Source organism: Colobus angolensis, unplaced genomic scaffold (genome assembly GCF_000951035.1).
Source record: "Colobus angolensis palliatus isolate OR3802 unplaced genomic scaffold, Cang.pa_1.0 Scaffold153, whole genome shotgun sequence".
NCBI classification, from domain to species: Eukaryota; Metazoa; Chordata; class Mammalia; order Primates; family Cercopithecidae; genus Colobus; species Colobus angolensis.
The window spans coordinates 8,693,570-8,719,611 of NW_012114633.1; the positions used below are offsets into that span (position 1 = coordinate 8,693,570).

The 26,042-nt window shown below is 35.2% G+C and overlaps 1 protein-coding gene across 1 annotated transcript in view; it reads right to left on the minus strand.

Moving 5' to 3' along the window:
• ZNF804A (zinc finger protein 804A) overlaps positions 1-26,042 on the minus strand; it is a 355,429-nt gene that overhangs the window by 72,838 nt on the left and 256,549 nt on the right. The window lies entirely within an intron of this gene.

Here is a 26,042-nt window from a genome sequence, read left to right on the forward strand (position 1 = left end):
CTGGCAATGACTCAGCTAACAGAAAAGTTTTCTATTCTGAACATGTAAAATGTGTTCTGTTTGAAAAGGTCTGTATTTGTGCACAAATATACAAGTTTTGTATTTTGTTTGTTTCCTTAATTATCTATCTAGTAACTTATTATTTATTCCAACTAGGCATTTAACTTGACTAATTTTTTTATCCTGACCCATATCAATTTAGAATGAACATTAAAATAATCTCTATTTATTGGAAAATAAAACACTTTTCTGCAGGTTATTTTAGTTATTTACCTAAACTGAAGGGATTAAACTGCAAAAGCAGATTGTTTTCATCATACTCACAGTAAATAAAGACAGTAATATAACCAAACCTCTGAGAAGATGAACATATAGCCCGTCATCATTAGCTTTTGTTTACAATGCATAAAATAGCCAAATGGTTGACCGTGTGTTTTAAGTTACATTTAAGATAAATTACTTGCTATTTCATGCTTACTTAAATGTCAGTGAAGTAAATTTCACAAATAATTGCAAAAGAGCCTAGCACCTCCTTGAAGCTCTTTCTTGCTCCCTCTTGCCACATGTGATCCCTGAACCTGCTGGTTCCCCTTCCCCTTCTGCCATAAGCAGAAGCAACCTGAGCCCCTCAACAGATGCAGTGTTCAATTCAATGTTGCCAGGCATGAATAAAGTTTACACATGGAAACACTGTCCACTTGTTTCACTGAAGAAGTGAAAATTGGACAGTGTTTCCACGTTTAAACATTATTCACGATGTGAAGAATACCTAAACTTCAGACCTCACTGTAAAATATATTTCTAACTTCCAGATTATCTTATATACAACTCCTTTAAAATTCAAAATAACTAGGCCTGGTGCCGTGGCTCATGCCTGCAGTTCCAGCACTTTGGGAGGCCTAGGCAGGTGGACCACTTGAGGTCAAGAGTTCAAGACCAGCCTGACCAACATGGTAAAATCCTGTCTCTACTAAAAATACAAAAATTAGCCAAGGGTGGTGGTAGGCACCTGTAATCCCAGCTACTCGGAGGCTGAGGCAGGAGAATTGCTTGAATCTGGGAGGCAGAGGTTGCAGTGAGCTGAGACCATGACACTGCACTCTAGCCTGGGTGACAGAGCAAGACTGCCTCAAAAAAAAAAAAAAAAATCATTATAACTATATAGTCAAGTCTCTTATGTATAAAACACACTTTTAGCACTGATATTTATAAATAAAATGTTGTAGTCCTCTATATGGCAATGACACTTATCCTCCTTAAACACACAAACTAGAAAGGACTCATAGTATGAAATTAAAGCTATTTGTTTAAATTGTTTCTACAATACTGAAAAGTGGTTCACCAATAATTTAATACATGACTAATACTTTACTTATATTATTGCACTGTATATTCATGCATACATCACACATAATAAAGTTCACCATGATTTGGGATGCATACTTTGTAGTAATCAATGCATACATTTGCCATAATACATAGGTTACTTTCTTATTTTAAAGAAAATAATCTATTGTTATGTTTTATTAGTTGTATCAACTGCACAACAAAGGTGACTCTTATAGTTTGGATAATTTCCCCTTCCAAACCTCATGTTAAAAAGTGATTTTCAATGCTGAAGGTGAGGCCTAATGGGAAGTGTTTGGGTGATAAAGGCAGATCCTTCATCAATAGATTAACACCCTCCATGGAGGATTGAGATGAGTAAGTTCTTACTATATTAATTTTCTTGAGAGCTGGTTGTTAAAAAGATCCTAGCATCTTCCTGTAGCTCTCTCTTGCTTCCTCTTGTATCATGTGATATCTGCACCCACTGGCTCCCCTTCCCCTTCCATCATGAGTGGAAGCAGCCTGAGGCCCTTATCAGATGCAGATGACAGCACCATACTTCGTGTACAGCCTGCAGAACCATGAGTCAAATAAATCTATTTTCTGTATAAATTACTCAGCCTCAGGTATTCTTCTAGAACAACACAAATGAACTAAGACAGTGATAAATCACAAAATAACTTGTTTATGCATAATTCCATCAATTTCAGTAAATAATAAACCATTTCTCAGCAAATTTGTCAATTATTCCTACTTACACTAATTGATTCTTCCAATATGTTAAAAACACTTAGTTTAAAAGGGTAAAAGTAAGTAATATAGATCCAGATTGCTTACTGAATTTTCAATAAAATCTTCAAAATAGTATTTTATGGATTAGTCAATTTAAAGGAAACAAAAATTAAGTAATATGATTTCATGGCTAAAGCATTTGAGGCAGAGATAACTTTCTAATCAATATAGGAAATGGAAATAATTTTGGGGTTAAAGCTGAATTAGCTCTCTGGACAATCTTAAACTAACAGAAATTTCATGGTAAATAGTTGATTTTCCTCATTCATTATAACTACAATAAAGCTACTTCCTCTCTATAAATATTTGATTAGCTCTTATTATAGTGTAAGTTTTTTTTTTTTAATAAGAATGATATTCCTCTAGAGAAGCAATAATTGGTTTCTGCTTACTCCATCTACATAGGTGGGAAAGTTTTCAGTGGAACAGATTTCTTGGTCAAATTGCACTCTTCAAAAATATTAGCTTCAGCCCAGATTTGAAAATAAAAACAGTACTTTAAAAGTAACTATAGCTAACATTTAGTTAGTGTTTATTTAGGGTCAGTCACTGATGAATAATTTGTATGTATTAACTCATTTAATCCTGATTCTTTTCATTTCCTCACTTTACAGATGGAAATAATGAAGCACAGGAAAGTTAAGTAGCTCCAGGATATAATGAGCAAATGTTCACTCCATATTTAAACCCAAAATTCTTCTTCATAGTATTTAATTATTTCTAAACTTTTAAGCACGTAAAAAAGAGAGAGGAGTATAATCATCCCTATGTATCCACTAATCAGCTTCAGTAACTATGAAATCAAGGTCAATCTTGATTTATTGTATACTATCCCATCTCATACCCTTCCATCTTGCCCAAATAATTTTTAAATGCATTCCCAGCTTTATATCACTTTTTCTGTAAATATTTCAGTATATATCTCTAAATTAGAATGACTTTTAAAAAGCATAATCACAAAAGCAATACCAGATCGAAACAAAGAAACAAAAACAGTAGAGAAACCACGATCATTTTGTATTGTCATCAAATATCCCAGTCAGTGTGTGCAAATAGCTCCAATCTCCAATATTTAAAAATGGTTTGTTCAAAACAAAATTCCATTAAGGCCCGTGCATCACCATCTTCTATGCTTCTTAGTCTCTTTTATTCTGTATTTCCCCATCTCTTTGCTTTATTTCTCATTACAATTTATTTTTCAGAAAAAAATTAAAATTATGCTTCAATTTTAAAAATGTTAATAACTATAGAAAAGTTACAAAACTATAATAAAAGACATACGATTTTCACTTAAACAAAATTATTGTTAACATTTTGATATATGTGTGTGTTCTGTTGCTTTCTCTCTATCTCTATCCTCCTCTAAGTTATTGAAAGAAACATAGCATGGCCGAATTTAAGTTTGCAAGTGATAGCACAATTACAAACATTTGAGCCAGACTTTCAAGCTGATGTTAAGTGCAGTTAAGGAATCAAGGCTGTGTTCTAGAAAACATTAGCAGAGTTAAAAAAGCCTTCATTATTGTATGTACATCTTAAGGGAAGGAGTCATATGTATTGTTACTGATCATACATTTAAAAACATGTATGTAGACAAAATCATTCCTAGTTAGGCTGACACATTCCATGACCCCTCTCTTTCATTGTGGCTAATATTGAAACAGGCACTGACTGAGATTATAAAGCACACATTAAATACCTCCATCCCACAGCAGAAAGTAAGAGATACATTTGAGTGAGATGAAAAAAGGAGCACAGCTCTTCTTATATATGCAATCCAAAATGTTCACCCTCTATCTGGTAAAGCCATTCTAGATTGAACTATGAGTACAGCTTTTGTACTGTGTCAGTAAGAGTGAAGGCGCAAAGTGAAAAAGAAGGACAATCTTCCTGCAGCTAGTCAGGTCATTCTAACTCAGCACTTTTTACATATATGTAAAAACAGTAAAGGTTGAATCCTTTCTTTTAGGGAAGCAGTATGCATATACCTCCAAGTTATAAAGTCACAAATCTTAATTCGCGACCACAGCAACTCGGCAGTACAATAAATTTTGGAGGCAGGAAAGTGAAGAGAAGTTAATGGTTTACCCACACCCCAAGGACAATATATCCCCCAATACTAAAATATGAATAGCACCAAAGTAGAACCTTGAAGAGACAAACATTATTTTCCAACATGATGCACTTCATAGTGGCCTCATCATAGCATATGGACTCTTTCCAAAGGTATTCTTAATTGGGTATATACAAGTAACCTTCCCTGACAAGTGTGAGCTCTCTGAGGGAAAGAATTTGTACCTGTTTTCCTTACATTTTTATTTTCAGAGCTTTTAGCAGAGCCCAGCATTAGCAGACATTCAACAGATAACAAATAAATAATATTAGGACTGCCCTTTTTGTCTTGAAAATGAGTACATTAGGAAAGAGGGTCAATGTCAGCAACATGATGGAAAACAGGACTCCCTAGTGTTTATTTCCTGCAGAAACATCAATTTAAACAACTATTCACACGTTAAAATACCTTCATAAGAGCTAAGGAAATCAGATAAGAGATTACAGCACCCGCATATAGTGCAGAAATAAGAAAATACCCATTGAAGAATGTAGGAAAGATAGTATTACATTACCCATGCCACTCTTCCACCAACTCCAAGCAAGAAAGCATGGAGAGATATATTTTCCACATGAGGGAGGAGACGAATGTGAACATAGGACTTTGCTTCAGATCCCAACACCAGCCCTGTCCCCCCAAAAAACTAATGCTGGGCAGGGCCGCAGAGCCCCAGATTCCAGGACAGTACCTGTGGACTAAGCCTCTAGATCTGCTCTAGCACCAGGTTAGATTCTGTAGCCCTTGGCTCCAAGTCTGAGCAACAGACCTGATCTTCAGTCCACCACTGGGACTCTACCACTGGGCTGACCTCAGTAGCCCCAGGCTCTGGACCTCATCCAACACAAGGCTGGCCCACAGCAGCCTCAGGCTCTGGTTTGCCCATACCCTAGGCCAACCCCAGAGGCCCAAGACTCCTGAATGCACCAGCACTGAGCTTGGCCATTGCCCCAGGCTTTAGGCCTTCACCAGCTAAAAGTCTACACCTGCAGCCCCAGTTATCAGGTCAGCACCTACAAACCCAACTCTCAAGCAAGCCCCTGCAGATACAGGATCCAGGCCCAGCCATTGCCATGCCACTGTCTGTGGCATCAGATTCTAGGTTGGTCCAACAAAGCCTCCAAGTCCACCCTGTCACTAAGCAAGTTCCCATAGTTGTAGCATCCAGGCTATCCTTGCAGACTTTTTCTGGGCCTTTCTTAGCACCAGGCTGAACCCTGTAGTCTCAGGCTCTGGATCAGCCTCAGTGCCAGGCAGACCCTAGTGGACTCATGTGCTGGACCAAACCCAATGCCACACTGACCCCTGCAGCCCTAGTCATTAGGTCAGCACCTGAAAACCCAGCCTCCAGGCAAGTTCCTATGGATATAATCTAGGTCCACTCTCTGCTAAGGCAGTTCTTGTGGTCCTAGACTTCAAGTCTCCCCTAATGCCAAGTTGGCACTTCTGGCCTCAAACATCAAACAGGTAACCACGGACACAGCCCCAAGACTTCCATTGTTTAACCAGGTTCCAGGCTATTCACTGAGGACCTAGGACCCAGTCCAGTTCTCACAGACCAAGCCTTTAGGGTAGTACCTATACACCAGCACCAGCAGATAAATGTTACAGGCAAGTCCCTATGCCCTGGACTCCAGAGGACCCAGGGCCAAGGCCCACCATAGTATTCCAGTGCCAAGGCACACACTGTGGACACTGAGGACACTGAGAGCCCAAGAACACCCCTGTAGACCCAAGTTCCAAGCCAGTCCTCATGGACTCAGGATCCTGACCTGTTCCTGTGGAGTTAAGGCTCCATTTTCATCCCAATGGAACCAAATGCCAAACCCCTCCTAGTGGGTGGCCAGCCCTTGAAGACTCAGGCTCATGGCCCACCCCAGTGCCAGGGCAGCCCTTGTGGACCCCGGGTTAAGGAAAGCCATAGTTTCTAGGCCTACCTACCTCCTGACCTAGGCATCAGGACAACTCAACTTTAGATTCCAGCAATAAGCCAACTCTTGAATCATGCCAGGTGGTCTGTTCAGAATCTCTGGACAGACAACTGAGGAGGGTTTCTCAAAGAACCTGGAAGAAAAAAACTACTTCTAATGCATCCACATCAATGTAAGGCAACAAGAACCATGAAAAATCAAGGATATAGAACATCACCAAAAGAACAAAATTTCCCACTAGCTGACCTAAGAAAATGGAGATATAAAAACTCCTTGAGAAAGAATTCCAAATAACTTGTTTTAAGGAAGCTCAGTGAACTTTAAGAAAACACAGAAAATGAGTAAATAAAATCAGGAGGACAATAAATGACCCAAAACAATAAATTTAACAAATAATCAATAATATATAGTATAAATCAAATTCTAGAGCTGAAAAATACTACGAATGAAATTAACAATGCATTAGAGAACATCAACAGCAGAATTCGTCATGACAAAGAAAATCTGTGAACTCAAAGAAAGGATATTTAAAAATATACAGTCAGGGGAGAAATAATAAAAAAAGAAGAAAAGATCTTTATGGAATTTACTGAACAGTATCAAGACAGCACATGCTTAAATCATAAAAGTATAGAAGAAGAGAAAAAAAGGGGGTAGAAAGCTTAGTTTTAAACGTAATACCAGACACTTTCAAAATTTGAGGAAAGATATAAATATCCAGGTACAGGAAGGTTAAGGATCTCCAACTGTCAAAAATTAAAGACAAAGAAAAAATCCTGAAAGCAGCAATAAAAAAGAATCAAATAACATATAAAGGAGGGACAATAAAACTAGCAACGTATTTCTCAGCAGAGCACTTACAGGCCAGGAGAGAGTGGGATGAATTACTTAGGTGTTGAAGAAAAAAACTATCAACTAAGAATATTGTGCTCAGCAAATCTGTGTTTTAGAAATGAAGGAAAGTTAGACTTTCCCAAACAAACAAAAGCTGAGGGATTACCTCATCACTAGACTTGTCTTACAAAAATGGATAAACAGAGTTCTTCAAACCAGTAACATGAAACATACGAAAGTGTAAAACTGACTGATAAAAGTGAGTACTGCAAAAGTATGTACAAATTCAGAATAATCTAATAATGTAATGCTGGTATATACACCACTTACGTATTTAGTATGAAAGTTAAAAGAAAAAAATATTAAAAATAATTATCATTACAATAATTAGTTAAGAAATATACACTATTAAAATATGCAAATTAAAACATCAAAATACATGTCAAGATGGAGTGGAATGAAAATGTAGAGTTTCTTAATGCTCTCAAAGTTAAGTTGTTATTATCTTTTTTATTTTTTTTTTTGAGAAAGTCTCACTCTGTTGCATAGGCTGGAGTCCAGTGGCATTATCTCAGCTCACTGCAACCTTCACCTGCCAGGTTCAAGTGATTCTCCTACCTCATCCTTCTGAGTGGCTGGAAGTACAGGTGTGTGCCAACATGCCCTGCTAATTTTTGTAATTTTAACAGAGATGAGGTTTTGCCATGTTGTTCAGGTTGGTCTTGAACTCCTGACCTCAGGTGATCCACCCACCTCGGACTCCCAAATTGCTGGGATTACAGGTGTGAGCCACTGCACCTGGCCTAAGTTGTTATTATCTTAATGTGGCCTCTTATAACGATAAAATATATGTTTTTAAGTTTTACAATAACCACAAAGCAAAAATATATAATAGATATACCAAAGATAAAAAGGTAGGAAGTAAAGTGTATCACTAGAGAAAAAAGTACTTCATTGCAATGGAAGACATCGAGAGTGGAAGAAAGAAACAAAAGATCTACAAAATAACCAGAAAACAATTAACAGGAAGATAGCAGTAAGTCCTTACCTATCAATAATTACCATGAATATTAATTAATTAATTTATCCAATCAAAAATATAGAGTGGCTGAATACATTACATAAACAATACTCAAATATATGCTTCTTGTAAGAGATTCATTTCACTTGTAAGGACACATAGAGGCTGAAAGTAAATAAATGAAAAAAGATGTACATGCAAATGGAAACCAAAATAAGTAGCTATACTTAGATAAGACAGGCTTTAAGTCAAAAACTGAAAAAAAAAGATAAAAAGGTCATTATGTGATGTTAAATGGGTCAACTTAGTAGAGGTTATAACACTATAAAAATATAAATATTGCAGTGTGTAAATACACAAAATTAATGTTAAATATCTGAGGGGAGAGATATACTGTAATATAATACTACTAGAGAAATCCATTGCTCCATTTCCAGCAATGGACAGTTCATTCAGACAGAAAATCAATAAGGAAACGTGGGACTTAAACTACATCTTAGACCAAATGGACCTAACCGACATGTATGGAGCATTATATTCAACAGTAACAGGAAACACTTTCTTCTCAAGTGTATATGGGACATTCTCCTGGACAGTCTATATGTGAGGCAACAAAATAAGTTTTAATAGACTTAAGAAAATTAAAATTATATCAATCACAATGGTATAAAACAAGGAATCAATAACAAGAGTTATTTTGGAAAATTATGAAATACATGGAAGTTAAACAACATGCTTCTGAACAACCAGTCATTGAAGAAATTAAAAGGAAAAATTTAAATTATCTTCAAACAAATGAAAATGGAAGACAATGGAAGATAAAACCAAAACTTAAGGAATGCAACAAAAGCAATCCTAAGAGGAAAGTTTGTAGCAATAAATGCCTAGATCAAAAAAGAAAGATGTCAAATAAATAACATAATAGTACACTTCCCAGAACTAGAAAAAGAAGAACAAATTAAGCTCAAAGTTAGCAGAAAGAAGGAAATAATAAAGACCAGAACAAAATCAAATGAAAGAGAGACTAGAAAAACAATAAACACACATAACCTACCAAGACTGAATCATCAAGTACTGGTTGAGTATCCCTTATCTGATATGCTTGAGACCAGAGTGTTTTGGACTTAAATTTTTTTTCAGATTTTGAAATATGTGCATGTACATAATGAGATATCTCGGGGATGGGAACCAAATCTAAGCACAAAATTAACTGGTGTTTCATGTATTCCTTATATACAGAGCCTGAATGTGATTTTATACAATATTTTAAATTATATTCATGCAACAAAGTTTGAATATATTGAACCAACAGAAATCAAAGATGTCACTATCTCAGCCACTTCTATACAATCTGTGATTGTTTCCTTATTCTGAATTTATATGCAACTGATAAGCAATAATTTTCTTATACTTACACATATGTACTTAACAGTAAAACGTGACATGCTATTATAAAGTGAAAAAAATAATGTGTTCAGGGTAACTAAGCAACACAGTAGCAACCCCAGAATACTTGTGTAAACTGTTAAATAACAACAACACTAAAAAACAGCAGACTTTCACTCTACCTATGATGCTTTGTTTTCATTAAGAGGTTATTGTACATCATTTTTTTTTAGATGAAAAGAAACATTGGAAACAGTTGAGAGACCAGAAAGTGGGTCCTCTACAAATGAGAAGAAATTCGGAGAGATGGCTTTTTAAAATATTTCCTCTAGAGTAATTTCTTTCATTAACAATTTTTGTTTTAGAAATCTCTCTTTGATTTTATAAACTGACATGCTTTATTGTTCTATATATCATGGCTTATAATACATGCTGCTCTAGTCCTTGAAGAAGCCTATCACACATATTTACTATGTTGTCTAGGAGCTTGTTCTGCAGTATTAACAATATCATTTTGATTGTTACTATTATTATAATCATCTTGCTTCAGAATCGTTTTGGCAGTTTCTCCATTTATCAGTAAATGAATAACTGGGGTCTCATTACTGACATTAAAAAGTTATTTGATAGCCATTTGTTTCTCCTTACTGATGGACTCTGGAAGTCTGTTTCTGAGGATTTAAGGAAGTCATACATTATTTTATTATCTCCATAAATCCTTCAAAGTGAACACCTGGGTTGTTTTAATTAATGGACATATTCACATGACAGGGATTGTGCCTGATATGCACAACTATGTCTTTAGCTACTGTGTTCCAAGGCATTGAAAACAGAATATATGGCGTCCTTCATGGTATACTCCTCCTGAAAACCTTCCACACCCACCCACACATTCATTCACTGCTGTTAGTGTGTTGTTCAAGAAAGTGCTTTATGTCTGTGTGTGTGTGTATGTACATTACAGTATATATATACTCTATATATACTCTTCATTGATCTAAGAATACCCTGGTCACAGGGCTGAATTAATGAAGTCACATTTGGGGGAGAGTACATGCTATAAACGTTATGTTTGATGAGAATTATAGCTGGAGGAGGAGAAGAAAAATTTTCAAGAAATAACAAAATCTGGCTGTTTTCATCCAGTCCATCTTCCCAGCAGTAAGTGTAAGTCACTGAAAACAAAGGTTTGTGAAACCAATGGGAAAAGATGTCCTTGGTGATTAGTGCCTTTTTTGTTAACATAATAATGTACTGGTAGGATATTCACTCCTCGAAAAAACTCAGAACACAACTTTTGACTATGACAGCAAGTTTACACTTATGCATGCCTACTGCATTAGCACATCCCAGCATATTAATTCTACCCATGGCATCCTTAATTTCTATAGGAGCTGTCTTATTGGTTGTAGTCAGTCTCTTTCCATGGCAATAACACCAAGACAGCGATGTTTAATCAGCATTATAGATTTGGTCTATTACGGTCTGTAGACTTGGCATCAGATCTTCATCAGTGATAACTTTGAGAAATACGTTGATGAATTTTCTCCTGCTTTGTGACAAGTAAATGTGTTATCAACACAATTTTTTAAAATTAATGTTGTGCCTTTTCTTAAATTTCTGCAACCATTCTGTTGAATATTCACATTTCTATTCAATGTATAGTTCAATGTGATAGATCTTTGCTTGTTTCATGATCAGCATACCATTAAGTAGCATATATTTACTTCAATGCTGACAGATCCATGCTTTTAAAACACAATCAAGATTTTCATTTTAGCTTTATAAAGTGTTTTACTATTTATCCTTAACTTCTGTTGATCACTTTCATTATAGCACTTCAACAGTTTATCCTTCCCTTTCTTCAGGTTTTATAAAGAGGTCATTCCAACATCATACTCTTCTGTAAGACATTACACATTTACATTATTGTTCAATTTGACTTTTTGTGCTACAGATGAACATGAATGCTTCTTTTATTTTCTTATAACTGTTAACTATAGAAAAATCTGTAGGTCTTTTTCACATTTTCAACAATGTCTTTACACCACAGAATAGAGAATAAGCAAAAATGGGTAATGCACATCAAATGTTACCCTACATGGGGAATCACAGGGAACTTGTTGTTGGCACATCTGGCCTGCATGCCTATCATTTTATTACCCTATGTGGAAATACTTGCATCGGGGAATCTGAGCAAGTGTGGAAGTTATATCACAGCTGAAAGCAAGCTAGATCTTTTTTCCTTGGGGATGTTGAATAAATTGTGTAGTGTGCCTGTATTTTCACTGTGATCCATCACATGAGGTCAGGTGTAGAACTTTCGCCTTGTGGCATCATATCAGCTCTAAAAAGTTTCAGATTTTGGAGCATTTCAGATTTTAGATTTTTGGATTAGGGACACTCCACCTGTAATAGAAACTCTGAACAGGCCAATAATGAGTAGGAAGATCAAATTGTTACTAATAAGGATTAAATAAGAAGTCTCCCATCAAAGAAAAGCCAAGGACCTGATGGCTTTACTGCTGAATTCTACCAAACATTTAAGGAAGAACTAATACCAGTCCTTCTCAAACTCTCCCAAAAAGTTGAAGAAGAGGAAGCACTTCAAACTCATTTTATGAAGCCAGCTTTACCCTGATATGAAAACCAGACAAGGATACTGCCCCCTCACAAAAAAAAAAAGAAACAAAATTACGGGTCACTATCCCTGTAATATCAATTTTTTTGGTGGAAAAAATCCTCAACAAAAAATGCGAGCAAACAAAATTCAACAACACATTAAAATAATTATTTACTGTGATCAATAGAGATTTATACCAGGGATGCAAGGATGGTTCAGGATACAAAAATCTATAAATATGATACACCATATTAATAGAAAGAAGATCAAAAACCGTGTGATCATTTCAATAGATGCAGAAAAAAATTTAAAGTCAACATCCTTTCATGATAAATTCTCTCAAAAATTAGATATAGAAGGAATATACACTACCACAATGAAGGCCATGTATTATAAACTCACAGCTAACATCATACTCAATGGTAAAAAGTTTGAAGTTTTTCCTCTGATATCAGAAAAAAGACAAGAATATTGATTCCTACCACATCTGTTCAACATAGTATTGGAGTCCTATTCATGCAATTAGGCAAGGGATGAATTCAAAGATCCTTCTTTTCAAATAAAATAATCTTACATAGAGATAACCCTAAAGATTCCACCAAAGTTCTGTTAGAACTAACACATAAATCACTAAACTTGCAGTATATACAATCAACATATAAAAAACACTAATGTTTCTATAAAATAATAATGAACAATCCAACACAGAAAGTAAGAAAACAATCTCATTTAAAATAAGTACAAAAATAATGGGCACAAATTTAACTAAGGATTTGAATAACCTGTACACTCTGTAAAGCACTGATTAAAGAAATTGAATGACATAAATAAATGGAAAGATATTCTGTGTTCATGTATTGGAAGGATTAACACTTTAAAATGTTCATCCTAGGCAAAGTGATCTACAGATTAAATGACTTCTATTATACAATGCCAATGACATTTTTCACAGAAATAGAAAAAAATCCTAAAGTTTATATGAAACCAAAAAAGCATCCAAATAGTCAAAGCAATCTTGAATAGAGAGAACAAAGCTGGATGCATCACACTAATTAATTTAGAAATATGCCACAAAGATACAGCAACCAACAGGTTGCTAACATTAAAAAAGACACACAGACCAATGGATCAGAATGGAGAGTTCAGAAATAAATCTACACATTTAGAGTCAATGCATTTTTGGCAAAGCTGCCAAGTACACAAAACAGGGAAAGGATAGTCTGTTCAATAAATGATATTGGGAGGGCTAAATATCTACATGCAGAATAAAATTTGACTTTTATTTCATATCATATACAAAAACCAACTCAAAATTGATAAAAGACTTAAATATAAGCCCCAACACTGTAAAACTGCTGGAAAAAAAGGTGGGGGAGAGATTTCCATGACATTAGTCTGGCAATATATTTTTGGCAGTGACTCCGAAAGCACAGTCCAAAAAACAAAAAAGCACAGTCAAATGAGATTGCCTCAAAGTATAAAGCTCTGCAGTCAAGGAAACAATTAATAGGATGAAGAGACAACAAATAGGACAGGAAAAATACAGTAGTCCCCTTTTATCCATAGTTTTGCTCTCAGTAGTTTCAGTTACTGATGGTCAACCATCCAAAAAATAGGTGAATGCAGCACAATAGGATATTATGAGAGAGAGAGAGGGACAGAGAGAGAGAGAGAGACCACATTCACATAACTTTCATATTCAGTATATTATCAGTACTATCTGTGATTTCAAGCATCCGCTGTAGGTCTTGGAACGCATCCTCCAAAGATAAGCAGGTGACTACTGTATTTGCAATCATAAGTATCCAAAATTGATGAGGAATTCAAATGACTAAAGACTAAGAAAACAAATAACCTGGTTAAAAATGGGCAAAGGACCTGAATAGACATTTTTCAGAAGAAGACATACGAATGCCCCAAAGATAGATGAAACAAAATGCTCAATATCACCAATCATCAGAGAAATGCAAAGTAAAACTACCATGAGATACCACCTCACACCTGTTAGGATGTCTATTAGCGAAACACAAAAGATAGCAAGTGTTGACAAGTATGTAGAGAAATGTAACCCTTGTGTTCTGTTGGTGGGTATGTAAATTAGCACAGCCATTATGCCAAACTATGGAGATCCCTCAAACATTAAAAAATAGAGCTACCATATAATCCAGCAATCCCACTGCTAGGAATATATCCAAAAGAAATGCAATTGATATGTTGAAGAAATATCTGCACTTCAATATTTATTGTGGCATTATTCATAATAGCCAAGGTATGGAATCGGCCTAAACATCCATAGATGCATGAAGAGATAAAGACAATGAGGTGTGTATATATGCACAATGGAATTCTATTCACTCTTCAAAAAGAAGAAAATTCTGTCATTTGTGACAACATAGATAAACCTGGAGGACATTACGTTAAGTGAAATAAGTCAGGTACAAAAACACAAATACCATATTATCTCACTTATATGTGGAACCTAGAAACATTGAACTCAGAGGCAGAAAGAAAATGGTGGTTCCCAGGGGATAGGGGTGGGGATTGAAGGTTTGTAGGGATGTTAGTCAAATAATACAAAATTTCAGTTAGGAAGAATAAGTTCAAGAGATCTAGTTTCACAATGTGGTCACTGTACTTAATAACAATGTGTTGCATTCCCAAAACCTGCTAAGAGGGTAGATTTGAAGTGCTCTCTCCACAAATAAATTAAAAGCATATGAGGTAATGCACATGTTAATTAGCTTGATTGAGACATTCTACAATACATACATATTTCAAAACAACATATTGTTCATGGTAAATACATAAAAGCTGCCAATGAAAAATAAATTTTATAAAAGAAAATGTGTAAAAAAGCAAACAGAACAGAAATTAGAAGTACTAGATTCGTATCATTAAAATAACTGCTCATGGTTGGGAGTGTGGTACCGAATCATTTCAGGGACACCTTTGTAGCTCACATCAAGCTAATGTACAAATTATCATTGATGGATAGTAGTTGTCTTCACGTACATCCTTGCATTTCTACTAGAAATATCTCATTTAAATAAGTTAAAATTTCAAAGATATAAATAGATTGGGAACTGTTAACATATAATTATTTTAAATGTTGAAAAATAACATTTGTATCTAATTAATATTTAAAATGCTTTGAAAAATCAATCTCTCTCTCTTCCCTACTGCTCCTTCAAGTATAAAAAGCATCTTTGTGATTCTATGTAGTGTAAATTTCATTATAAGTTCTTAAAAGAGAAAGCTAAAAAAAAAAAAAGAAAAAACAGTCTTTGCTAAATTCTTATTAATTCTCATTATAAGAAAAAGATTCATCAAGGGAGAGAGGAGAAAATTGTCCTCTTCCAGAAGAATTTCCAGACAGAATAAATTCATTTGGAAATCCATAATCTATACTTCCTATGCAATAGTACATATCTTTTATTCCACTCATTGCTTAACTGATTGACTCAGCCAGTTTCCTGCAGCTTCATGCAGTACTACTTGACTGCATTTTTAAGTTAATTTTTAATTATTAGGGGTACACATGATGTTTTGATACAGGCATATAATGTGTAACGATCACATCAGGGTCACTGGGGCATTCATCACCTCAAGCATTCATCATTTCCTTGTGTTAAGAATCTTCTAATTCCACTATTTAGCTATTTTAAAGCATACAGTAAATTATCGCCGGCTGTAGTCATCCTATTGTGCTATCAAACATTATATCTTATTCATTCTAATTATATTTTTGCACCCATTAACCATTCTCACTTTTTACCCCCGCTCCCCACTACCCCTCCCAGCTGCTGGTAACCATATTCTACTCTCTATCTCCGTGAGTTCAATTGTTTTAATTTTTAGGTTCTATATATGAGTGAGAACATACACAATTTCTCTTTCTATGCCTCTCTTATTTCACTTCACATAATGACCTCCAGTTCCATCCATCATGTCTCAAATGACAGGATTTCATTTCTTTTTATGGCTGAAAAATATTCCATTGTGCACATGAACCCCATTTTCTTTATCCATTCATCTGTTGATGGACACTTGAGTTGATTCCGAATCTTTGCTATTGTGAATAGTGATGCAATAAACAAATGAGTACAGATATCTCCTCAATATACTAATTTCCTAGTACTGGGATTGCTGAATCTTATGGTAGTTCTATTTTTAGCTTTATTAGGTGCTTCCATACTATTCTCCATATTGACTGTACTAATTTACATTCCTACCGATGGTGTATGAGGATTCCCCTTTCTCTACATCCTTGCCAATATTCATTATTGCCTATCTTTTGGATGGAATCCATTTTAACTGGAGAAAGATGATATCTCATTGTAGTTTTGATTTATATTTCTCTGATGATTAGTGGCATTGAGTATTTTTTCATATACATATTAGCAGACTAGTTCCATTCTTCTGCAGTATTAGCAGTCTAGTTCCATTCTTCCACATAGATATCCATTTTTCCCAGCAGCACTTACTTAAGAGACTGTCATTCTCCCAAAGTTTGCTTTTGGCACATTTGTGACTGCATTATGCCTCAGCCTATGTTGAAGCATCTTTTACTTCCCATCCAGGGGCTTCTATAACTCATGGTATGGGAGCTTGCAAAATCCCACTCCGTACTGATAAATTAACAACCGAAATTCTGATAAATTAATAGCACTTGGGTCCACCCTTGGCCACTGTGGATGTTGAGGAATCAAGCGTAAATTATTTTCTCTTTTATTTCCCAGGCAGGCATTTTGAAGATACATTTCTAAGATTTTAAAGAGGGTCACAGTGAGATGGAGCACCAGTTAGTTGTAATAGTGGCAAAAAATATAGCAGTGTATTTGTTGTCCTTTTCTACTTTTTCTACTTTTCTAGAACTCCATTGCTGCTTTCTGGGATTATTCTCAAAACATTATCTACACGCAAACCTTTGGCCTAGGCTTTACTTTCAAGAAGCACTGAGTTAAGATTATAAGGTTTTTGCTATTTTCTATGAATATCTTACTGTGAAGCTATGTTTTCTAGAATTTAAGATGTTATCATTCCTCAGTTAAAAATGTTCCAATAATTCCTCACAATTATTAGCATAAATACCCTTACAAGGCCTTTACAGGTTCTATGCTACCTGGTACCTAGCTACAGCTACGTCATCATCTTCTATCATGTTCTCTACCTCACATAACCACCCTGATTGCCTTAAAGTTTCTGAAACCTTCATAACTATATGCTCACTTTGACACTTGGACTTGTTATTTATTCTTCCTAGAATGTTCTTATAACAGATGTTTGCATAACACACTTGTTCACTTCTTGCAGATCACTGTTAAAATGCTATTTTCTCTACTTCTGTTATCATTTTTCTAGAAGAGAAATACTTTTTAATCTTTGTTTCATTTCCCTCTTATATCTTTCCTTTTAATGTAAAGAGAAGTTTATTCAGGAAGAAACAGTGATAGAATGCCTTTGGGCATTGGAGTCTCATAGCTATATTAACAATGAGGGAGAGACAGAGTACAACATATGCATGTGGAGAAAGTGGTTACCATATTATGATATAAGAGTACATAATTGGTCTTTATCCCTTGTTCCTGGCACAGAGCTGCTAAAAATGTTTGGATTCTCCCAAGCGATTGTGCCTTTTTTATGCTAATGAGGTGATTGGTGGCTGGGTGCCCCTGAATAGCTTCAAGATGGGAGTTGATCACTAGAAAGTCCAAGACATGATTAGAAGGTTGGAACTTTCAATCTCACTCCTCAACCTCTAACGGGGAGAGAAAGGCTGAAGATTGAGCCAATCATCAATGGCCAGTGACGTTATAATAAATGTCTACACATTGAAACCTCCATAAAAAGTCCCTAAACTATGGAAAACAGAGGTGCTGGAAAGGAGGTGCACCTACAAAGGGCAAGGAAGCTCCACAACCCTTCTCCATACTTTGCCCTATGCATCTCTCCAATCTGGCTGTTCCTGACTTTTATCCTTTGCAATGAACTAGTAATAGTGAATAAACTGTTTGCCTGAGCTCTCTGAGTCATTTTTGAAAATTACCAAACCTGAGGAGGGGGTCTTAGAAAGTCCCAATTGAGAGCCAATAGTCAGAAGTACAAGTGGTCTGGACTTGAGACTGACATTGAATATGGGAACAGGCTTATGGGACTCAGACCTTAACCTGTGGAGTCTGACATTAACCCAGTCGGTGTCCATAGATTTGGAGGATTAATTAGTGTGAGGAAAAACACCCACGTATATGGTGTCTGAAGTGTTGCTGTAGAAATACATCCTGGCAGTACTAATGCTAGTCTTTATCTTGTTGAAATCTTTTCCCTATTTGGCAAGAGGGCGACTGTTTCTGGGTGATAAAAAGCTTTGCTATTGTCTCATTATAAATGTCATTCTGCTCTGAAAGGTCAGGTTCTATTATCTCAAAGGCTGAAGAATGGGTCATAAGATGATTTTGAAGAATATAAAAGGGACAAATAACAATTGAGTTAGAAAGTCACAATTTTATCAAAAGTCACAGATATGCAGAACAGAATTTTACTAAAAACATGCATTTAGATGTAAGGTCTTTTAAAAAGATTCCACAGAAATGCAAACTCATCTACACCATCATCAAAGGTAAAGGCAGAGACTGAATACTAAAAAGGCTGTGTATTGAATATCATATCTCTACAGACTCCTCTGGCGAGCTAAATTAAGTACAACTCAACAGTAAAAAAGAAAGATACCTTAATGTTCACATTTCTGAGAACTGGAGCAAGTAAAGTTTTTTGTTTTTTTTTTTCTGAAAAGTGATATCTTCTTCAACAGTTAGTTTCAAGGCAAGAGGTACAGTCATATGTTTTAACTATTTCTCTTCTGTGATTATTTACCTGATAAAAACTATTGGACAAACAGCATGGTTTCTAACCTTAGAATCTGTTCATGTACAAGAAGGATAGTTCCCCTAAGTCTCAGCTGTCACAGTAAAGGTTTGGCCATTCTACTTATCTATACTTACCATCAAGACAATGCCTCATGGGGCATCTGTTTTATTTTTCATCGCTGGACTCTAATGGAAGACATAGCCTGTGACCAGTACTTATTCGACTCTCTGGGTAATTTAAACTAGTAATTAGTACAATTGGACAAGGCATCAAAACACTGAGTTAGATTAGTTACCTTCACGTTTGGAAAAATCTGAAGGGTAGTATATTTTAATAGCTGACTGAAATTTAACGTCACCCTGCAGTCTCTCTGTGCATAATCAGGGCTGTGGGGGGAATTTAATCTTTTAAGGCAAACAAGAACATGTATATCAGGTTTTCCAAAACTAAATACTAGCTAAGATGTGTTGTATTCCAGTGCATATATATAAAATCTATAAATATAATTTTTTAATATAAAAATTTTATATAAGTAGATTCTGCAAAGAGTCTCACCGTAGACTATAAGTGACAGTAATTGAGGGTATTTATTTCAACTTAGAAATATCTTACATTTATAGGCATTGGCCATTTTCTCTGAAAGGTAGAAAAAAGGCATATAATGATCTGCTTTATATGTATTACTGTCTCAGTTTTCACAGTAGTCTTGGGTAAGGCAGGATGGTTTACATGGTAAATTGTCTCACTGGTGATCTTATCAGAAATGCACACTGAGGCAAGGACCTTAAGTGGCTTATTTTAAACCCATGAGTGCTTTGAGATTTCAGGAAACACTGGTAGAAGAGTGCAAAGTGAGAGAGAGTAGGAAGCCTATAAAGACCTCCAGTTTCAGCTCTGACATGTACGAAGCTTGAGAGTCCTCAGAACTGTCCTAATAAAAGAAAATCTATGAAACCTGAAAATCAATTATTTGTCATAGTATTATTGGAGAACAGAGGTCATGGGGTAAAATACCATCTTAAAATCCAGAGAAACAATCACATTCAGAGAGATACAGAAACTAAGATCTGTTTATCTGGAGCAGAAGTTGCTGGAGCCATGAACTGGTAGGAACTCTTAAATGTTAACTTTGGTGAACTGCTGTAGGCTGACTGTGGTCCAATGTGTAATATACAGAAACTCTTGATGGCTGCAATCTTAGACGGACCCCCTAACAATTTTGTGGGCATCCCTTTCATAAGCCCTACCACATTCTCATGATGATCTGAGAAAGAGTCTCTTGTGTACTAGGCAAGTGAATGGGAGTAGTAACTGTTGTGAAATAAGCCAATAGCCTTCTCTATTAATAAAGGCCTGGTTCAAAGAGATAAAGGTTTTCCATAGCTCAATTCAATTACTTTGTTCCAGCCAGGGGAAGGAATTTGTTTCCAGTCCAGACCCCATAACCTTTCTGTCTCACCCAAGCTGGGGAAATGAGAGCAACATTGTCAACAGAGCTCAGGGCTTCAAGAAAACTGATGGGAAACCCTGTAGCCAAAAAACGGAATAAAGGCCTGGGGAGAAAGAAAAAAATTCTATATCATAGAAGAAATAATTATTACAGTCATAGCACTGAGATATAGGACATTAAGAGGCTAATGTTTAATCATTATCAAAGACTGAAGGTCTATTTACCTCAGTTCCTACTACCTGATACATTTCCAGCTTTTAATAAAAATCATACTAACAGTTAAGGATAAAACAGTCTGAAGAGAAAAATTAAGCATCATAGCAAGGCTCAGACATTACAAATATGTTAGAATTATCAAAGAGGAAATTTAATATAACTATGATTAATATGTTAAGTTTTCTAAAACGAAAAGTAGACACAATACAAGAATAGACAATATAGGCCGGGCACAGTGGCTCACGCCTGTAATCCCAGCACTTTGGGAGGTCGAGGTGGGTGTATCACAAGGTCAGGAGATCGAGACCATCCTGGCTAACATGGTGAAACCCTGTCTCTACTAAAAATACAAAGAAAAAAAAAAAAATTAGCTGGACATGGTGGGGGACACCTGTAGTCCTAGCTATTCGGGAGGCTGACGCAGGAGAATGGCGTGAACCCAGGAGGTGGAGCTTGCAGTGAGCTGAGATAGCACCACTGCACTCCAGCCTGGGTAACAGAGCGAGACTCTGTCTCAAAAAAAAGAAAAAAACAAAAAAGAAAAAAACACAAGAATAGACAATTTATATAAACAAAGAGACAGGGACTCTAAGAACAAATAAAAATAAAATATTAGAAATTAAATATACTTTAAATGAAATGAGAAATGCCTTCAATAGACTTAACCATGTGCTAATGGAGTCTGAACAAACTGAAATGCAAAGAAAAAGGAGAAAGGAAGGAAGGAAGAAATGAAGGAAGGAAGCAAATAAGCAGAACAAAACATCTAATAACTTGAAATAATAACATCAAAGGGTATAAGGTATGTATATTTAGAATATCAAAAGTTGGAGAGAGAGAAGTGAAGCAGAAGAAATACATGAAGTAAAAATGGCTGCTGACTTCCCCAAATTAGTAACAGTTACCAAACCATAGATCCGGGAAGTTTAGAGAAAACCAAACAAAATAAATAAGAACACAGCAACAACAAACACATAAACATATCAGAATCAAACAGCAGAAATCCAAAGAGAAACACCTTGAATGTATATGTTTTAAAAGAAAAAAAAAGTGTTACCTCTGGAGAAGTAAGGATAAGAATTACAATAGTCTTCTCATCAGAAATCATGCAAGAAAGAAGAGAATAAAATGAAATATTAAAAGAAAAAACAACAATCTAGAAGTCCATAACTAGTGAAATTTTTTTCTCAAAAGTGAAACAGAAATAGACTTTCTCAGACAAGCAAAAACTGTCAAATTCATCACCAACAAATGTGCCCTGCAAAAAATATTAAAAGAAGCTCTTCAGGAAGAAAATGATGTAAGAAGTGTTGTAGAAGGAATAAATGAAGGTTAAGTTGTATATTTTATTTTTTTAGAATCTTAACTGATCCAAAAATTAACTTTGTTTTAAACTGAAAATGAAGTGGCTGATTATATCATAGGTATAAGTGAAATGAATGACAGCAATTTAAGAAGAAACGAGGGATATAATTAGGAATACTCTCTTGCAAGGGATTCACACTACATGTGAACTATTATAGTGTTGTATGAGGGTGGCTTAGATTAGAAAAAATGTACATTGTAAACTCTAAATCAACCACTAAAGAGTATTAAGAAGAATAATTGATGCCCTGAGAGAGAAGACAAAATTGAATCATTTAGTTGCTCAATTAAAACCAGACAAGGCAGAAAAAGAGGGGAGGAGAGAAACAAAGAAAAAATACAAAAAATACAAAACATTACAAACATGGTAGATATTACTCCAACTATACTAATAATCACTTTAAAAGTGAAGGGTCTAATTATACCAAGTAAAAGGTAACAATTGTCAGAGTGAGTTAAAAAAGCCAGACTAACTATTTTTGTCTACAGCAAGCCACTTTAAATATATATAATCAGACAGGTTAAAACTAAAAAGATGAAAGCCATTCAAGACTGTGTTACCATTACTAGAGATTGCAGAAAAAGCTTGTCTATGCTGAAAACTCTGGAACTTCATGGAGAACATAAATTTAAGTGTTTTAGGATCCACGTGCAAAGGAGTTATGTAACTTATCCAACAAATCCCTTTAAAGGTTGATGGCAGAGTCCAACACCGTGACTCATGCCTGTAATGCCAGCACTTTGGGAAGGCCAAGGCGGGTGGATCACCTGAGGTCAGGAGTTTGAGACCAGCCTGGCCAACATGGTGAAACCCCATCTCCACTAAAAATACAAAAAAAAAAAAAAAAAAAAAAATTAGCCAGGCATGGTGGCAGGTGCCTGTAGTCCCAGCTACTCGAGAGGCTGAGGCAGGAGAATCACTTGAACCCAGGAGGTGGAGGTTGCAGTGAGCCAAGATCACACCACTGTACTCCAGCCTGGGCAACAGAGTGAGACTCTGTCTCAAAATAAATAAATAAATAAATAAATAAATAAATAAAATACAAAATTAAAAACGTTGATGGCAGTTTGCAGTGGGCATTTGCACCTGGAACTTTTGGGTTTTTCACACTCAAGGATGGAGTGGTCTCTTGTGCTTGAATAAAGATCCCAGGAAAAGAGTTCAGGTGACAGCAGCTGGAAGCCAGGACTGTATGCATGGACATGATAACTGCTGGTGAGTATGAATAGGAAACCAAGAACATTTGCTATTCTGACAGAACTAACCCAAAGAAGGGGTTTTAAATAAAGGGCAAGACATGAGCTCACCAGAATCTGTGGACTGTGGGAGGATCCTTTAGTAGAAACAGAAAATCTTCATAAAGCAACCTCACCTCTACCATTATGGTGCTCACTGTCTGAATTACCCTCTTATCTAGGAACTATACTTATAGCTTGTAGAAGATTCTAGAAATGACTACTTTGTTAAATCTATGGAACTGATCTTGAGGTGTTTTATTTTTTTTTCTATCAAGACTAAAATTTCCCAGAGCTTATATGTGAACTGGTTAATATTTTCTAACCTTACTCAAATCTAATTTCATGCAATTATAATGCTTTTCTATGGGTCATTTCTTATTCTTTTTAATTTGTTATGTATTTTAAACAGAATAAGATAAAAAAGTTTAGAACTATTATTGTCTCATTATATAAAAATAGAATAGAAAGAACATAATAAAAATGTTAAAACCAAAATACCTTGAAGCTTATTATACCCAGTCAGTAAAGATATTTTCTCCCTCATGAAGGAGTTAGTCAAACCTCCTCTAGTAACTGACTGGAATGATTCAGTTCAACAAGGACCACTTGTTGGCCAAGATGGTTTTATGGTTTTTTTGGGATTGGATGAGAAATTTGTATATTTTATAATATTATGTTTGGGAAAAGGGGAATATAGGAAGTTTTGTATATTTCTTAAAGGATATATACTCAAAAATAGTTACATAAAAAGAGGAGATAAATGTACCCTAAGAATTTCTATACAAGACAAATATAGATTTTAAAAAGAAGATGAATTCCAAAGTATTTTAATACCAGTTCCACCATTTCCTAAAACCATAAATTTCCTTTTTTTAAAAAAAGATTTCCCAGCTACAAAAGGAAATCATCTTGCTGAGGACAAAATAAGGTAAAATAATAGTTCTCAATTTTTAGAAAATATTTTCTCAAAAAGCAAGCACGACACTGTAGGTGTCACATCACAGGGGTTCCCCAGATGCTTTGAAAGATCATCGTGCAACCGTAGCTTCCATAATAAGAGGAACAATACAGAGAGACATGCTGTCCCTCTCATTAGTGCCAGCAGGCTCTGCCCCTGTGGTTAATTCTGCTTTGTCTTGAACTCCAAATGGGAGTGATAGTCTGTGCACTTGATACATTGTTAGCACAGCAGGCAAACCCCATTTGGAAATAATCACATGTTTCAGGTATCCAAAAGAAAAGGGATATTTTGAAAAGAGAAGCATTTTAACTTGAAAATTTTACAAGTAAAAATTGGATGGAGAAGATACAATGAGGAAGCGAAGGACATTACTATTTATTGATGCTACAAAAAAGCACTACATTCAAATTATCTCAGCTTTGAAAATATTAACCCTCAGACAAATATCATTAGTCCCATTTTACATATGATAAAAACAAGGAAGGGGAAGCGTATTTTGCCTGGGGTCTTATACCATGTAATGGTGAAGTTTGACATTTAGTTGACCCTTGCTGAGCTATCTGCTAACCCTCTGTCTCTGCCTGACATTGCTCTCAAGAAGAGTAAATAGTGCCCTAAAAAAACTGACACAGCAAAAAGATGTATCTGAAACACAGATTTTAATATAAATTAAACATTTAAGAATGAAATATTTTTAAAGTGTAAATTAAATTAAAATTTAATCATATGATAATATAAAACACTTAATCCCATCTTTTAATTTAAATGTGTTGTTACTGGTCAGTCAGTGTATTTAAGAAGGTGATATATTAAATAGTAGCATTTATATAAGGCTATACACATATTACAATAAAACTAAACCAAACTTAAGGAGTAGATTAGTAATGCTGTTTTTCTAGTCACTATAAATTGTTAAAAACTCATTCATGAATATAATGCGTCATGCCACAATCACAGTGGCATTAATTAGATAATGGAAACACTATGGGGTTTTAAAATATTTATAAGATGTAGCTGTAATTAAACTCTAATCAAAATGCGGCATGCAAATATCATTTTAAAAGATGGTTTTGAAATTCTGTTTAGTGACAAAAATATTTAGTTAGAAGATATTTTGATAGCCTACCTGTGGTGAAAGTAGAAGTATCTTCCACCACTATTCCTTTTCCTGTAATTGCTGCAGTGAGTTAGGATGAGAAAAAGTCAGGAATTAACTGCTTTTCCTGAAGAAATGGAGAGATTTCACATTTCTAGGGCTTGTGTAAAGAAGACATACAGGGATATATGGCAAAAACGTGAAAGACAGTGCAGGAATTACACCCAGATAATTGGATAACAAAGTTCAAAGGGAAAACATGTACAGAGAGAAAATCATGAGGCAAAGATAACTCATGAATCCGAAAACCTTCATGAATCCGAAAAACTCATTGAATTTCCGTTGTTTGCTTACCGCATTATGGCGAAATATCTCAATTTCTCCTAATGTTAACTAAAATTCAACTGAACATGGTTAAGAAATGGTGGTATTTCAGGGGTAAAGCAAAAAGTAGATACCTAGGCTCTATGTTGGAGTAGATACAAGTCAGAGAAGAATAGAGTGGTTAGAGAAGGAAATTAAGAATAACCACTTAATTCTTATTAAACAATTAAATTTAATTCTTAAGCTGAATAAGAGATGACTGAGAGAAAGGAATTTTCCTTTGTTAGTAGGTGTGTATGTTTTGGAAGGGAGAAATTGATTGCTGGGTTTCTTGCCATATGTAAATAAGGAGATCAGTAAATATTTCTGTTTTGTTTTGCTTTTACTAAAAGAAAGAATCTTTCCATGATACTGAAAGAATTAGAGAGCACACAGTATATGACGTTTGAATTAATTAAAAATGACATTTCTACCATGCTCATGGATAGGAAGAATCAATAT